A 15,857-nucleotide genomic window follows, 5' to 3' on the forward strand; every position below is an offset into this window, starting at 1 on the left:
AGTAAGATCCTTGTGATCTGACAGCACTGTCAAGTGGATCACGCTTTGCAGATCAACGCCTGCAGGAAAAGCCTTGTGAGCTTTTCAGCAGTTGGGGAGATGGGTGGTAGGAGAGTATCCTCATTGCTTTTATAACCCTCCTCCAGATTTTCATTTACCTTATTTGAGATTTCTTCCTCCAGTGCATTTTTAGCATCATATATATCCAAAGCTCAAATAAGTATCATGACTAAGCAGAAAACTTTAAGTGAGGGATCTGCATGTGATAAGAGTTATCCTTTCTTGGAACAAATGTGTACCCCATCTGTTTTGGAAGAGGTAAGACATCTAAGCATACTTCACTTAGAAACAGTTGTCAATAGGCTCCACCTGTTAATATTATCTGGTGTCCATGAATAGAAAACTTTGTTTCACAGGGTACAGAAAAGGCACATTGAGGCACCATTTAGGGATTGATCCTGAATGTTCACGAGGACAATGAAAGACCAAGTGGCACATTAACAGCAAGGCTGAAGAGGTTTTCCAACAGCATGGGGCAGTACCTGACGGAAGACAGGTATGACTGTGCATCATATATTGGTATTGATTCAAATGGAATTTTGCATCTTCATAGAATTCTGCATGTGGTTGCTATTCAGACTTCTCAGTACCAGTGAGGTTGCTGATGGCCTGGCCAGCATTCCTAACCTTGCTGCCTAATGATAGAGAACGGAAGGGCCCTCTTGAGCAGGATGATTTGAAAGAGCGCTTGAACCATTTTGTTGTTGGCCTTAGTTGCTGGACTGGAAAGATCCTCAATTGTAAGGAAACATGAATAGCTTTGCTCCCTGGTATGACTGCATTTTGTGTTTCAGGGTCATGTACAAATTCATGAGTGCTAAGCTAATCTCATCTAAGAAAATGAAATTGAGGTGGGAGAGTATCTGGGTGTCAAGATCTTGGTCAGCCGCTGAAGAGGCTTCCTCTCAGGGGCTGGCACCAAGTAGAAGGCAGCTGGAAATAGTTTTGTTGTTGTTGTTCCAGGGGAACTTTTTTTCTGGCTCCATATAACAGTCTCTACTTCCAATCCTTTTACTCTCAGCAAGATTTCCTACCATGTTCTTTCATGTTTAAAGCAATGATGCTTTGGAAAATCTGCCTGGCTTTCAGTTCAGCCCTGTCCCCTCACCCCTAATGTTGCCTCTCCAATTAACTTACCTGACTTTGTGTCTAGCAATCCACAAATAGTATTTCACCTCTCACATCATATATCAGAATCTCTTAAGGCAGGCAATGCCTTCAAATTTCAAAGTATATGTGAGGAAAGGCAAGATATGTAAAAAAATCAATGCTTACCTTCCGCTTAAGAACATAGGAAAGGTAGGAAAGAGCCCTGTATACATGCTTTGTAAATATGAAGAAGAAAGAATAGTTAAGGAGTTACCAAGGTTTGCCTCTGAAGTTGATACATAGAAATGAGCACAAGGAGATGGCCGTTTTTGTTGAAAGGCTTGGAAAACATATTTTTCATATATATACACATACACATGTGCACACACATATGAAAATAGCAAATGTTGATCTTTTTTCAGGTAAGTGGATGGAGTCATATATACACACACACATATATACACATACATATATATATATACATATACATACACACACACCCACACAGACATATATGATAACGTCAGACATTGATTGTTTTTCAAGTAAGTGGATGGAATGATTTACTTCAGGCAATTAGTAAACCTGACAGTGGTCTTAAGCGTAAGGTGGCTGAAGTAATTCAATTCAAAAAGCACTTGTTTAAGCATGTGCTGTGTGCCAAATGCTATGCTGACAAGGACAGATAACATAACATTTCTGCCCTTGAAACATCACAATCTAGGCCAAATAGGACATGCACACAATACTATGATACAGAATATGATAAGAAACATTGCCAATAATGCTCTGGGGACTGTGAGGAAGGAGCAATGACGTCATAGGGGCTGGATTCCTGAAGAATGCAAGCAGAGTTCAGTGTGAATGGCGCTGCCCAATACACTGGTGAACTGGTTTGTTTTCTAGTTCTTGTTCCTTTTCTTCTATTTGAACAGAAATCAGATGATAAGGAACCTCTTTCTGAATTCGGAATATTTGTTGGGTTAGGAGAAATTTGGGCCTCTGGAGAGAGGAGAGGGGAAGAACCCTACAGATGAAGGGGTAGCTGGAAGAGAGTTGCAGGAATAGGGCACAAACGGTGTGTGGGGAGAATGGCAAGTGTTACACGGGAGTATAACCTGCAGGAGGGGGATGTGGCCCGTGGTCAGTGGAAAGCAGTGAATGCTCAGAGGAAATTGATCTATTCAATGAGATCTGGAAAGTAAACTGGTCCATAGCGGAGCCTGTGTGAGAGTTGTGGTTGTCTTTGTATTCCCAGTGTCTAGCTACTGTCTGGCATGAAGTAAGCAGGTCAAGTTAATAGAATGGAATCAGCCACTGGTCTTTGGAGGTAAACACAAAGGAGCCATTCCCTGAAGGATCATCACTAATGATCCTAGTAACCATAATGCAGATGATTCACATTTTTTGAGTATTTCATATGTGCCCCATTGAAGTAAACACTTCACTAAAGAAGCATTAGCTTCCCTAGGTGGTATGTATCATTAGTAGGCTCATTTTATACATAAGTAAAAAGCTGAGACTTAGAGGAGTTAAGTTACCTTTGGATTTTGGAGCAGATACCATTCTTCTCTTTGTTTTAAATCATGTAGGTGTTTAGATCACCCAGTAATAAAACTACATGATGTTTTTAAAGAGATTATTATATTGCAATGTTGCTTTATTTGATCCTACAAGGAGCTCAAATTTTTGCATTTCATTTAGAGTTGGCCACAAAATTACATAAATATGATTCCAACTTTGATTTAAAATAGTACATATAACTGGAAGAAAATAAATTCCATCAAATCTAAGATGGGATCAGCAATATGATTCAGCATTTTTTCACATACCATGTGTTCAGGCTAAGTAGCTTCAGTTGTGCCCATCTCTTTGCGATCCCATGGACTGTAGCCCACCAGGCTTCCCTTTCCATGGGATTTCCCAGACAAGAATACTGAAGTGGATTGCCATGCCCTCCTCCAGGGGATCTTCCTGACCCAGGGATGGAAACCACATCTCTTCTGTCTCCTGCATTGGCAGGTGTGTCCTTTATCACTACACCACCTGGGAAGCCTACATACCAGTAACATAAAATAGACTCCTAATTAATTTATTACATGCCACCAATTGTAAGGCAGAAGCCATTTCAGAAAATTTTCAATGTGAGAAAATATTCTCCTCAAAATGAATTGAAGTATAATTGTTATAAGGTAGTGAAATTATAGGTGGTTTAAATCCTCTTGTTTAGAATATAAGCATGGTTCTAAAATTTCAGCATTACTTTTATCCTCAGAAGAAATTTATTTTTTTAAAAAATATTGGGAACATTTAGAACATCCTCACAACCTGGAATATAGATATATAGATAGTAGAGATCAATGTAACTTATGCCGTTCATTATTTAAAATTAAATTCAGTAAAAGCTTTGTGATTGACATGTGTGAGAATAAATTCCGTAAAACAGACTGTTATCAAATAGTTTAAAAGGGAAAGAGGATTTCCTACAAAATATGCTGGAGTAGACATATTTATTTTACTTCTTACAGCTGCCCCATGCCAGAAACCTAATGAACACAAAAGCTTAAATTTGGAAATATAAACTCATATTTGCATTAAAACTTAAAAGTGACTAAAATTTCCAGTTACGGTCTATGCATTGTAATTGTCCATCAAATATAGTAGGAAAGAAAGAAAGTGAAGTCACCCAGTCGTGTCCAACTCTGCGACCCCATGGACTGCAGCCTACCAGGCTCCCCATCCATGGGATTCTCCAGGCGAGAGTACTGGAGTGGGTTGCCATTTCCTGCTCCAGGGGATCTTCCCAACCCAGGGATCAAACTCTGGCCTCCCACATTGTAGGCAGATGCTTTACCATCTGAGCCACCATATAGTAGGACTTGGATCGAATAGAGGGAAGAAATTGAAAGCCGGTTTTCATCTCTCTGAGCCTTAAGCAGAGTACAAATTCTTCTTAAAGTAGGTCCTGATAGATCCATGTAATGATTTTTTTTTTTTTGAACAATAAGAAGTAAGTGTCTGAAAGATCATAAGAAAAGTGATCAAGAGAAACACCAAATCCTCAGGTAACACGCCTTTGCGATGAGGTGCTTCCTTGCAAGTCACATAGACTTACTTGAGTGATCAGCTGCAGAGAGATCTACCCAGGACAGAAGACAGAGCAAACCTGATGGAAAAAGTGCAGAAATGACAAAGCAGTTAACACAAGTCAACCACCTGCCCATTCCTCATACTATTCTGAGCAGTAATCAGGAGGGATCCAAACCAGGGCCTTGGCACAAATGCTATGGAAACAAGAAGATGAAAAAATACATGACTTATATTAAAGAGCAAATGAAAGTACATTTTAGGGAAACATAAACTTTCTAGGAAATAGAAGAAAATTCTACCAAATACATTTTATACCCTTAAAGAATTAATTATAGAGACAAAAAAATACTTTGGGAAAAAAATGAGATAAAAGTAGTTAAGTTCAGTTCAGTTGCTCAGTTGTGTCCAACTCTTTGCGACCCCATGAATCACAGCACGCCAGGCCTCCCTGTCCATCACCAGCTCCCAGAGTTCACTCAGACTCACGTCCATCAGGTCAGTGATGCCATCCAGTCATCTCATCCTCTGTCGTCCCCTTCTCCTCCTGCCCCCAATCCCTCCCAGCATCAGAGTCTTTCCAGTGAGTCAACTCTTTGCATGAGGTGGCCAAAGTACTGGAGTTTCAGCTTTAGCATCATTCCTTCCAAAGAAATCCCAGGGCTGATCTCCTTCAGAATGGACTGGTTGGATCTCCTTGCAGTCCAAGGGACTCTCAAGAGTCTTCTCCAACACCACAGTTCAAAAGCATCAATTCTTCGGTGCTCAGCTTTCTTCCGGAGAAGGCAATGGTAACCCACTCCAGTACTCTTGCCTGGAAAATCCCAGGGATGGGGGAGCCTGGTGGGCTGCTGTCTATGGGGTCACACAGAGTTGGACATGACTGGAGCAACTTAGCAGCAGCAGCTTTTCACAGTCCAACTCTCACATCCATACATGACTACTGGAAAAACCATAGCCTTGACTAGATGGACCTTTGTTGGCAAAGTAATGTCTCTGCTTTTCAACATGCTATCTAGGTGGATCATAACTTTTCTTCAAAGGAGTAAGCATCTTTTAATTTCATGGCTGCAGTCACCATCTGCAGTGATTTTTGAGCCCCCCAAAATAAAGTCTGACACTGTTTCCACTGTTTCCGCATCTATTTCCCATGGAGTGATGGGACCGATGCCATGATCTTCGTTTTCTGAATGTTGAGCTTTAAGCCAACTTTTGCACTCTCCTCTTTCACTTTCATCAAGAGGCTGTTTAGCTCCTCTTCACTTTCTGCCATAAGGGTGTTAAAAGAGGTAACAACGATATTAGGAGATGGAAGAGACACTGACAAAGCTCAAGAAGAAGGCTAAGAAAAAAAATACACTATTGCATAAAAAGTAATGACATTAAAACCAGCAGCAAAAAAATAGATTTGTATAGTACTAATGACATTTTAAAACTGAGAAATATCATGTTGATGATGTGATATTTAGACCTGAGATGTCACAACGGAAAATATAATTAGAGAGCTGATGATATGGAAGCTATAGGAGATCAAAGTATCACATAGCTAGTATATCTGAGGTATAAAACATACAGAAATGGAATATATATTCAAAGATAAAACAGAACAAATTTCACAGATAAGGAAGACAAGAATTTCCAGGGTGTAGGAGTGGAAGATCAACATGGAAACAGATAGAGTTTAATTTCAAGGGTGATCTAGTCTCAGTTTTCTCATTGTCATCACAGAATTCTGAAACAAGATATTATACACACACACACACACACATATTCACACACACACACATATATATATATATATATGCACACAGAAACATGCAAGGACTCATGAGCCTTTCCTGGATTACAAAAGAAAACAAAAAACAAAAATCAAAAGAGAGAGAGAAACTTCCCTTATGGTAAAATTCAGCCTCCTGAGATGAATTCTAAAATTCATCCTAAGAGATGAATCAACTAAAGAATAAGAGAAGCTATATCTTGTAAGAATAGTCAAGAAATGGAGATTCAATTTAAATATGGGCCTTAGCTTGAAAAACTGTGGGATTATGATAACTAATTAATGCAAATGTTAAAAACCTTGACTATGTAAAATTAAAATATGGCATATAAATTTCTGACATGATAGGAAAGGAGAGGTTGAAGAAAATTTTAGTGGAGAAATGTCACATTTCATAACTGGAAATATTATATAGCATTAATACTGCCTAATATTGAAAAATAAAGAAATATAAATATTATATTAAATTATAAATATAATCATTAATGAAAATTATAAATATCATTAGATTCTAATTATAATCACTAGGAATATTACGAGTCATTGAGTCAAACTTGCTCAGTCGTGTCCGACTCTTTGCGACACCATGGATTGTAGCCCACCAGGCTCCTTTGTCCATGGAATTTTCCAGGCAAGAATACTGGAGTGGTTTGCCATTCCCTTCTCCAGGGGATCTTCCTGACCCAGGGATCAAACCCAGCCTTCTGCATTGCAGGCAGATTCTTTATCATCTGAGCCACCAGGGAAGCACTTAGGAATACTATAAATTTCATTAAATTATAAATATAATCATTAAGAAAATTATTGTAACATAAAGTAGATAAAGTTCTCAATAACAATAGGAAGAAAGCAAAGAAATTTTAAAAACTGCATATGACATATTAGTTTTAAGACCCAACTTACCTGTTAACAATAGCTATAATAAAATTATTTTTTTAAAAAAGAATTTTTAGCTTGTATTTAAGACAAACTACAATAAAAACAATCAAATAATTTATATAGTGAAGATATAAAACTTTGGATAGATATACAGATATAGATATATAGATATACATATACGTATATGGATAGATATACATACACATATATACATATCTATACATATATCTATGTATATCTATCTATAAAAATCTTGGCAACAATCTCCATAGTAGGTTGAGTGTATTTCAGCCCAGGCATGCCACAGAAAGAAGACTGAGATATCTATCATCTCTTTATCTATGTATATCTATTTATCCATCCACCTATATATATATTTAATATATATACACATATACTAATATGTAGCTATGGTTAAAATAAAATAGTCTGTTACCTGAAGAGAATAAATTGCAGATAATTTATAAGGATATAGAACTGTTCGATTGTAAAATTTCTAAATGAATAGAAAATTCTAGAAGGATGCCCAAGAAGCAGTTTGTATTATATACATCTTGGATGATCCAATTCATTTTCTATCTTTCTGACTAACTGAATTTTACCATTAGCATATATTACTTTAGAAACTAACTTTAAAGAGGAAAAATTACCCTTCCTTAAAAAATATTTTTCAGCCGATATTGTTGAGTTTTGTCTTCCATTTGACTATGAAACATAATGCTAATATTTCATGGTTATTTATAAAAAATGACTAAAAATAATATAATATAAGTTCATATTCTATTTAGGCTATCTAAATTCGTGTACTTTTAGAGTGAACATAACATTTTCATATTTTTTGTATATTTGCCCACCAGCAGGTACAGTCACAATTTATAGGCAAATCATGTAAAGGTGTAGGACATGTTTTGCAATTTTTGTTTTGTTTTTTAAATGAATACAGTTATCCAAAAGTAACAAAAAATTCACATCTTACACAGAAAAGGATTTTCAATGCAAGTAGGAAATTTAAAAGCCCAAAGGGGGAAAAAAGTGTCAACGAGGAATATTAAGGGGACCACAAGTGATATTTTTCCTTTAAACTATTTATATTAAAAATTCTACATATAACATGCATCCCCTATGAAACTGAAAGAAAAAAATATAAGGAGGCCAATGCCAACTTTTGGTAAAGGAATTAAAAAATACACACTTGTCAACTTCAGAGCTGTCTTAGACCTTTTTGATGCTTTCCTCCCTTCCTTCAAGGTTTTCAATTGCAACTTTTTGGTGAGTCCCCAGCGAGAACCTGTTTTCTCTATGGGAGTTTCTATTTCAATGGTGGAGAGAGACACAAATAACAAAGCTATGATTTATTGCATGCTACAATAGAATATTACGGAACATAGAAAAAACTTTACTAATTGAATAAATGTGTCTGGGAAACTTAGAGGTAATATAGCAGAAGGTACTTTGGCCGAATCTTAAAGAAAGAGCACAAAGAGAGTCACAGCATAAAATATTACTTGGCATGAGTTAAAGGTACACAGTAAGCCGAGTAGTTTGGCCAAAGGACAGGCTCCGCTGCCCAGTGGGTGTGAGGGTGGTAGGTCTGCCAATGCAGATGGGGGTCTGTCTGAGAGAGGACTTCTAACATCACGCCCATAGCCTGAACTGTAACTGACTAAGCGATTTGGTGCTTTATGGGGTTAACTAATGATGAGGAAAGGATAATGCATTTGTCATAATCGTAATAATAGGGAGTAGAACGTCATGAGACTCTCAACTATCTCAGAAGAAATTTGAGTTTTTGAAAGTTTGAAGAATGCTCTAATAGACACTGAGGAGCTCCCACAGGTTTAAAATCAGAAAAACACATAAAAATGAGTGGGCCGTCATTTGCAGCAACATGGATGGCCCTGGAGAGTGTCATACTGAGTGAAGCAAATCATACAGAGAAAGGCAAGTATTATATGATGTTGCTTATATATGGAATCTAAAAAAAAAAAAGGTACAAATAGGCTTATTTACAAAACAAAAATAGAGTCACAGATGTACGGTTACCAAGGAGAAAAGGGGAAGGAGAAAGTGGGAGATTGGGATCGACAGATACACCCTACTATAGATAACTAATAAGAACCTACTGTATAGGACTAGAAACTCTACTCAGTACTCTGTAACGACCTATATGAGACAAGAATTGAAAGTTGAGTGGATTTATGTGTAGGTATAACTGATTCACTTTGCTGTACAGAGGAAACTAACACTTCATGGTAAAACAACTATACTCCAACAAAAATTAATTTAAAAATAAATACAATAAAATGAGTGGGCTCTGAAGCTAACAAAGGTGGAACTTCTGCAGTCTGTACCCTCAGGCCCTAAAGAGGCCTCTCCTGGAAAGTTGTCTATGCTTCAGAGCCCTCAAAGCTTGACTCTCTCCCTACTTGACTGCATCCATGCCCACTAGGATACCCTGCATATTATGGACTCAAAGAATGGTGATCTTCTATTGAGGAAATTATTTCTCTAAGTCATCTGTCTCTACTTTTCTCCTAAACACTTTGTCTGCGCCTTCTCAGTGAACAGGAAAATCAGGAAAAGTAAATAGGAAAAGCAGTAATATCCTGGGTCAGTCAAGGATACAGATGCTGACTACTAGGTGGATATTCTCTTCCTTACCTTTTGCAAAAGCTAGAAGATGGAAGGAATGGCCCCGCAATCCCCGTGCCACTGTCTTCTGCTTTTAGACTCAGTTCGAGAGGGAATTTTGTCAGTTCCTTAAATATTCTGGGCTCTTTACCTCCTCAGGTCCTTTGTGCCTGCTGTTTCTTCAGTTTATATTTAAAATTTCAGTTTATGTTTAAAATCTTTCTCTCTGCTCTGTATGGAACCTTTCTTTAGCCTCAGCATCAACTTAAACATCTCTCAGCTTCCTCAGAAAAATATATCTTGATCTGACCTCTGCTGCCATAACTGATACCTTCCAGATCTCAATGGCTTAAAATTGGCAAAGGTCAATTTCTTATTTGCACTTCATGTTCAAAGTGGGTCCACAGGGGAGTTCTGCACATTGTAGTCATTCATGGGCCTAGAATGATGGATGCTTTTTACTCACAGGATGTGGCATTTCAGCGCTTCTGTAGTATCCTTGGTAGAACCAAACAGAGAAAGTGCAGAATTGAGTTCGCACATTAGTGCTTAAATACATCCAGGTAGAAGCGACAAGTGCCCCCTGCCCTTTGACCAATGCAAAAGTACAAGGCCAGACCTAATATTAAGGGTTTAGAAAAGTGCATTCAGCTCTCAGGTTTGGAAGGAGAGGAGAACTAGAAACGGTGGCAGGCAGGTAGAAGGAATGTTACCCTACATTGCTCTTACCACATGAGAATGCCAATTACGTAAGGGCATCAGGGTGCTTCTCAGTCTAGTTTCTAAGTTGTGTCCTCAGTTCTTGGCAAAGTACAGAGCACAGAGAAGAGGATTCAATGCCTGTTAATTGAATGAATGGATAAAGAAATGAATGAAGAGATAAATGGGATATCTGCTGGTGCCTGAGTTAGATTTGCCAAATGTCACAAGGAAACTAAAAATAGCATAGAAGATGCTCTGCTTGGAATTAATTAATCATATAAGTCAATTAATAACATTAAAATCATAATATTTAATATAAATAAGACCATATATTAGTATCATAGCAATTCTAATTATATGAATTAATATTGACATATATTATATTCAGTTCAGTTCAGTTCAGTCACTCAGTCGTGTCCGACTCTTTGCGACCCCATCAACTGCAGCACGCCAGGCCTCCCGTCCATCACCATCTCCCGGAGTTCACTCAGACTCATGTCCATCGAGTTGGTGATGCCATCCAGCCATCTCATCCTGTCATCCCTTTCTCCTCCTGCCTGCAATCCCTCCCAGCATCAGAGTCATTTCCAATGAGTCAACTCTTCACATCAGGTGGCCAAAGTACTGGAGTTTCAGCTTTAGCATCATTCCTTCCAAAGAACACCCAGGACTGATCTCCTTTAGAATGGACTGGTCGGATCTCCTTGCAGTCCAAGGGACTCGCAAGAATCTTCTCCAGGACCGCAGTTCAAAAGCATCAATTCTTCGGCACTCAGCTTTCTTTATAGTCCAACTCTCACATCCATACATGACCACAGGAAAAACCATAGCCTTGACTAGATGGACCTTTGTTGGCAAAGTAATATCTCTGCTTTTGAATATGCTATCTAGGTTGGTCGTAACTTTCCTTCCAAGGAGTAAGCGTCTTTTAATTTCATTGCTGCAATCACCATCTGCAGTGATTTTGGAGCTCAGAAAAATAAAGTCAGCCACTGTTTACACTGTTTCCTCATCTATCTGCCATGAAATGATGGGACCGGATGCCATGATCTTAGTTTTCTGAATGTTAAGCTTTAAGCCAACTTTTTCACTCTCCTCTTCCACTTTCATCAAGAGGCTTTTTAGTTACTCTTCACTTTCTGCCTTCCCTGGTGGCTCAGACGGTAAAGCGTCTGTCTACAATGTGTGAGACCTGGGTTTGAGCCCTGGACTGGGAAAATCCCCTGGAGAAGGAAATGACAATCCACTCCAGTATTATTACCTGGAAAATCCCATGGACAGAGGAGCCTCATAGGCTACAGTCTATGGGGTAGCAAAGAGTCGGACACGACTGAGCAACTTCACTTTCACTTTCTGCCATAAGGGTGGTGTCATCTGCATATCTGAGGTTATTGATATTTCTCCTGGCAATCTTGATTCCAGCTTGTGCTTCTTCCAGCCCAGCATTTCTCATGATGTACTCTGCATATAAGTTAAATAAGCAGGGTGACAATATGCAGCCTTGACGTACTCCTTTTCCTATTTGGAACCAGTCTGTTGTTCCATGTCCAGTTCTAACTGTTGTTTCCTGACCTGTATATAGGTTTCTCAAGAGGCAGGTCAGGTAGTCTGGTATTCTCATCTCTTTCAGAATTTTCCACAGTTTATTGTGATCCACACAGTCAAATGTTTGGCATAGTCAATGAATCAGAAATAGATGTTTTTCTGGAACTCTCTTGCTTTTTCCATGATCCAGCAGATGTTGGCAATTTGGTCTCTGGTTCCTCTGCCTTTTCTAAAATCAGCTTGAACATCTGGAAGTTCACAGTTCACATATTGCTGAAGCCTGGCTTGGAGAATTTTGAGCATTCCTTTACTAGTGTGTGAGATGAGTGCAACTGTGTGGTAGCCTGAGCATTCTTTGGCATTGCCTTTCTTTGGGATTGGAATGAAAACTGACCTTTTCCAGTCCTGTGGCCACTGCTGAGTTTTCCAAATTTGCTGGCATATTGAGTGCAGCACTTTCACAGCATCATCTTTCAGGATTTGAAAGGGCTCAACTGGAATTCCATCACCTCCACTCGCTTTGTTCATAGTGATGCTTCCTAAAGGCCCACTTGACTTCACATTCCAGAATGTCTGGCTCTAGGTGAGTGATCACACCATCATGATTATCTGGGTCATGAATCTCTTTTTTGTACAGTTCTTCTGTGTATTCTTGCCACCTCTTCTTAGACGGCATGAATTTTTTTTCTGATGAGTTTAGGTGAGTGCATATCTTCCTGTCTTTTGTCTTAATTCCACTCTAAGAGCATCTGCCTTAAATGAAAATTCAGAAAGCAGTGGAAAGCAAATTTATAGGGAAAACAGAAGATACATTTTTAAAACAGAGGTAGAGGCAAGATAATAATACAGAGACAACCAATATCACAGAAAACCAGAAATGTAATGCCATATAAAACAGCGTGTTTACAAATGATGAGGGAAATAGGGAAGAAAAAACAATGAGATTTAAGCTTCAAATAATTCTAATACAATAACAGCTAACACGTACAAACAATGTAAAAAAGCACCAATTAGTGACAAGAATGAACCGGGAAGAGTCAGAGACTATCCGTTTAAGTCCCCGTGTGCAATGTTAGTTATACAGAAGGATGTGCATAATACAACTTCATTTGACAGCCAGGGCTTTTCCTGAGACCATAAGGGCATAGAAACCATATTAGTGTTAATTCAGTTTATTCAATAACCTAGTTAATATCAATTGCATGTAGGCCAGTTAGCTTCATTAATGAGTATAAGCTCCTAACAAAGGCAGGATCATGAGGTCAGTATGAGTCAGTTAAGTTTTATCTATTGGAGGACATGTGTTATACTTTTAAGCCCAGTTATCCCCAGTTACCCCTGTCATCAGTGCATTTGGTCATGAAAGAAATAGAGTGCTGGTGGCACGCATGCAGAGTGGGCAGGGCAGAATTTATTCAACAAGGAGGATATACACAGTTTGTATAATCTGTGACGACACTAGGAAAATAAGTCAAAGCACCCATGTTATGAAGGTAAGTCAGTAGCATCACCTTTATTATTGTTATATATTTGCTAAACATGAGTAGGTTACTTAACTCTGTGCCATTGATAAAAACCAGTTTACCAATATGGAAATCAATTGAATGCTCTTCTATTCTGGGGTGGTTTTCTTACTTTTGGCAAGAACAGTTTTGATGTTGTCCAATAAACACAACAGGGCTTGGAAGTGACCTTGAAATATGATTAATGTATTTGGAAACAGGTAGATTGGAGATAATTATGGGAAGAGGATACTCTTTCCAAAGTTTTGATGGGAGGGCAGATTTAAATGTAAAGTGTTAGAAACCAAAGAGATAAAGGATCAAGAATATACATTCTAAATATTTTAAAAGTTGTAGGAAAACATTAGATCACCGAAAATTTGAGTTTTAATGAGGACATACTGTGCCAATTCTGAACTCAGAAGAGACTCATTAATGTATGCTCAAACGTGTTCAGAGAAAGATACAGACCAATAATACACATTGTCTATGTAAATGCACATATAAATACACTGCTATCTGAATGTGTGCCTCTGTGTATATATGTACACTTAGCTCAAACTGAGTGTAAATGGACAAGAGCCAAGTAAATATCCATGTTTAAAATGCAGTGTATATATTATATTTCCATTTGTTCTTTTAAAAGAATAGTTGCTGAGGCTAAAAATTTTCTTTAAAGGCTACTCTAAAGACCTCTGGGATTCTGCCCTGCTCAGTTCTTTCTATAAAATTATAAGCCTTGAAAATTTACCACATTCAAGGTCCTTGACATTTATTTTAAATTATTTAACTCCCCACAATAACTCTATGAACTCTGAACTATCACTGTCCCTATATTAAAAATGAGGAAATTGAAGCTGGATGAGAATAAGTAATGTGCCTAAAAATCATGATTAATGAAAGGACTAAATTTTGATTCCCAAACCCATCTTTTAATTCTATACTGCCTCTTTCTGTATTTTATAGTAGAATTGGTAGCATGTTGAAAAGAAAAATTGGTAGCATTTATCAATTGGAAGCATGGGTTGAGGTTCTAAGATTTTCAAAACCCCTTGTGAAATTTAAAAGAAATAGAACAATTGTTCAATAAATAGAACAATTTTATAGGTGATAAAGCAGCTAAATAAGCAATTAAACTTGACAAGAAAAGCCTACATAGAATTAAAAGTGATTTTACTGCTTAAGTCAATATCACTAAAGCTAATAGCCGCCTTTCTGTCTTAGCAAAAATATGAACTTAGTATGATGAATTATGCATTACCTGAGCAAAATCTGATTGTGAAATCCTCTGAAGAATTTACTTGAATCCTGTTTTTCCAGTTAGAGCTTTTACTCGCTTCAGGGAGAATTTGGTAGTGAGGAGAGGTTCACAGAAAAGGAGTAAATAAGAAAGAGATTTCTCTAACCCACCTCACTAGGGAATAGTTGAAAATTTATGGACATACTACCATAAAAAAAAAAAAAAAGCAACAAGAATAACAGTAGCTGACATTTCCTGAGTGTTTTGTGCTTCAGGCTCCCTCTGAAGGGCTTTACGATATGTTAACTTGCTTAATCCTCACAAAACAAAGGCAAGAATAAACCTGGTAAGAAACCTTGACATTGTGGCACTACTTTTTTTTTTTTCCCCCAAATGGATTCTATATTTACTGTCTTCCGTTACTGGACTTCCCAAACTTGGAATGCCAACAATTTGTGGCACTGCTTTTCGAGGTAGAGAGGCACTCTGCTTAATGAAAGGAGGGAACATGTCGACCATATATATGAGCTGTCAATCATGTGCTGTGTGGGAAGAATCATCATAGATTGCTTTATCATATTTACTTACTTCGCGTGGGTTGAGCTGGGTCTTTGTGGCTGCACAAGGGCCTTCTCTAGCTGTGGCTAACGGGCTGCTCTTGCAGCCTGTGGCAGTGCACAGGCTTTTCGCTGCAGTGGCTTCTTTTGTGGGGCACAAGCTCTAGATTGTGTGGGATTCAGGAGCTGCAGCTCTTGGCTCAGTAGTGGTGCTTCATGGGTTGGAGGGCACGTGGGCTCCTATAGTCGTGGTTCAGGGCTTAGTTGCTCCATGCCATGTTAAATCTTCCTGGACCGTGGAGGGAGCCTCTGTCCCCTGCATTGGCAGGTGGATTCTTATCCACTGTACCACCAGGGAAGTCCTCGAGCTACTTTAAATATCAAATTTTTCTAACACGTTTCAGCTACCAGATTTATAAAATATTGATTTAGATAGACACTTCCAAAAATATCATTTTTAAATGAAAACAAATATATATATCTACTTCTCCTATTTATTTGTCAACCCCACCCAATCTAAAGATGCCTGGCTTAGAACTTGTAGAGAGATAAGGTTAACCAGTAAGATGATTCTCCTCTTTTGCTTTTGGTTTTGAAAGGATCACTGAAGTCACTTACTAGGTCTCTACTGAAAGAGTGGCTTCGACTTCTTCTGCAAGACTCATGTTCAATTCCTTTGGTCCTGCTTTGGTTTCCTACAGTCACGGACCGTGTCAGACCCTGTAGAGTCTGCTTCTGATGCCTGGTCAAAGTTGGAATCATGGAATGCTTAAGCTGGAAGGAAAATC

This window comes from Capra hircus, chromosome 10 (assembly GCF_001704415.2).
Source record: "Capra hircus breed San Clemente chromosome 10, ASM170441v1, whole genome shotgun sequence".
NCBI lineage: Eukaryota > Metazoa > Chordata > Mammalia > Artiodactyla > Bovidae > Capra > Capra hircus.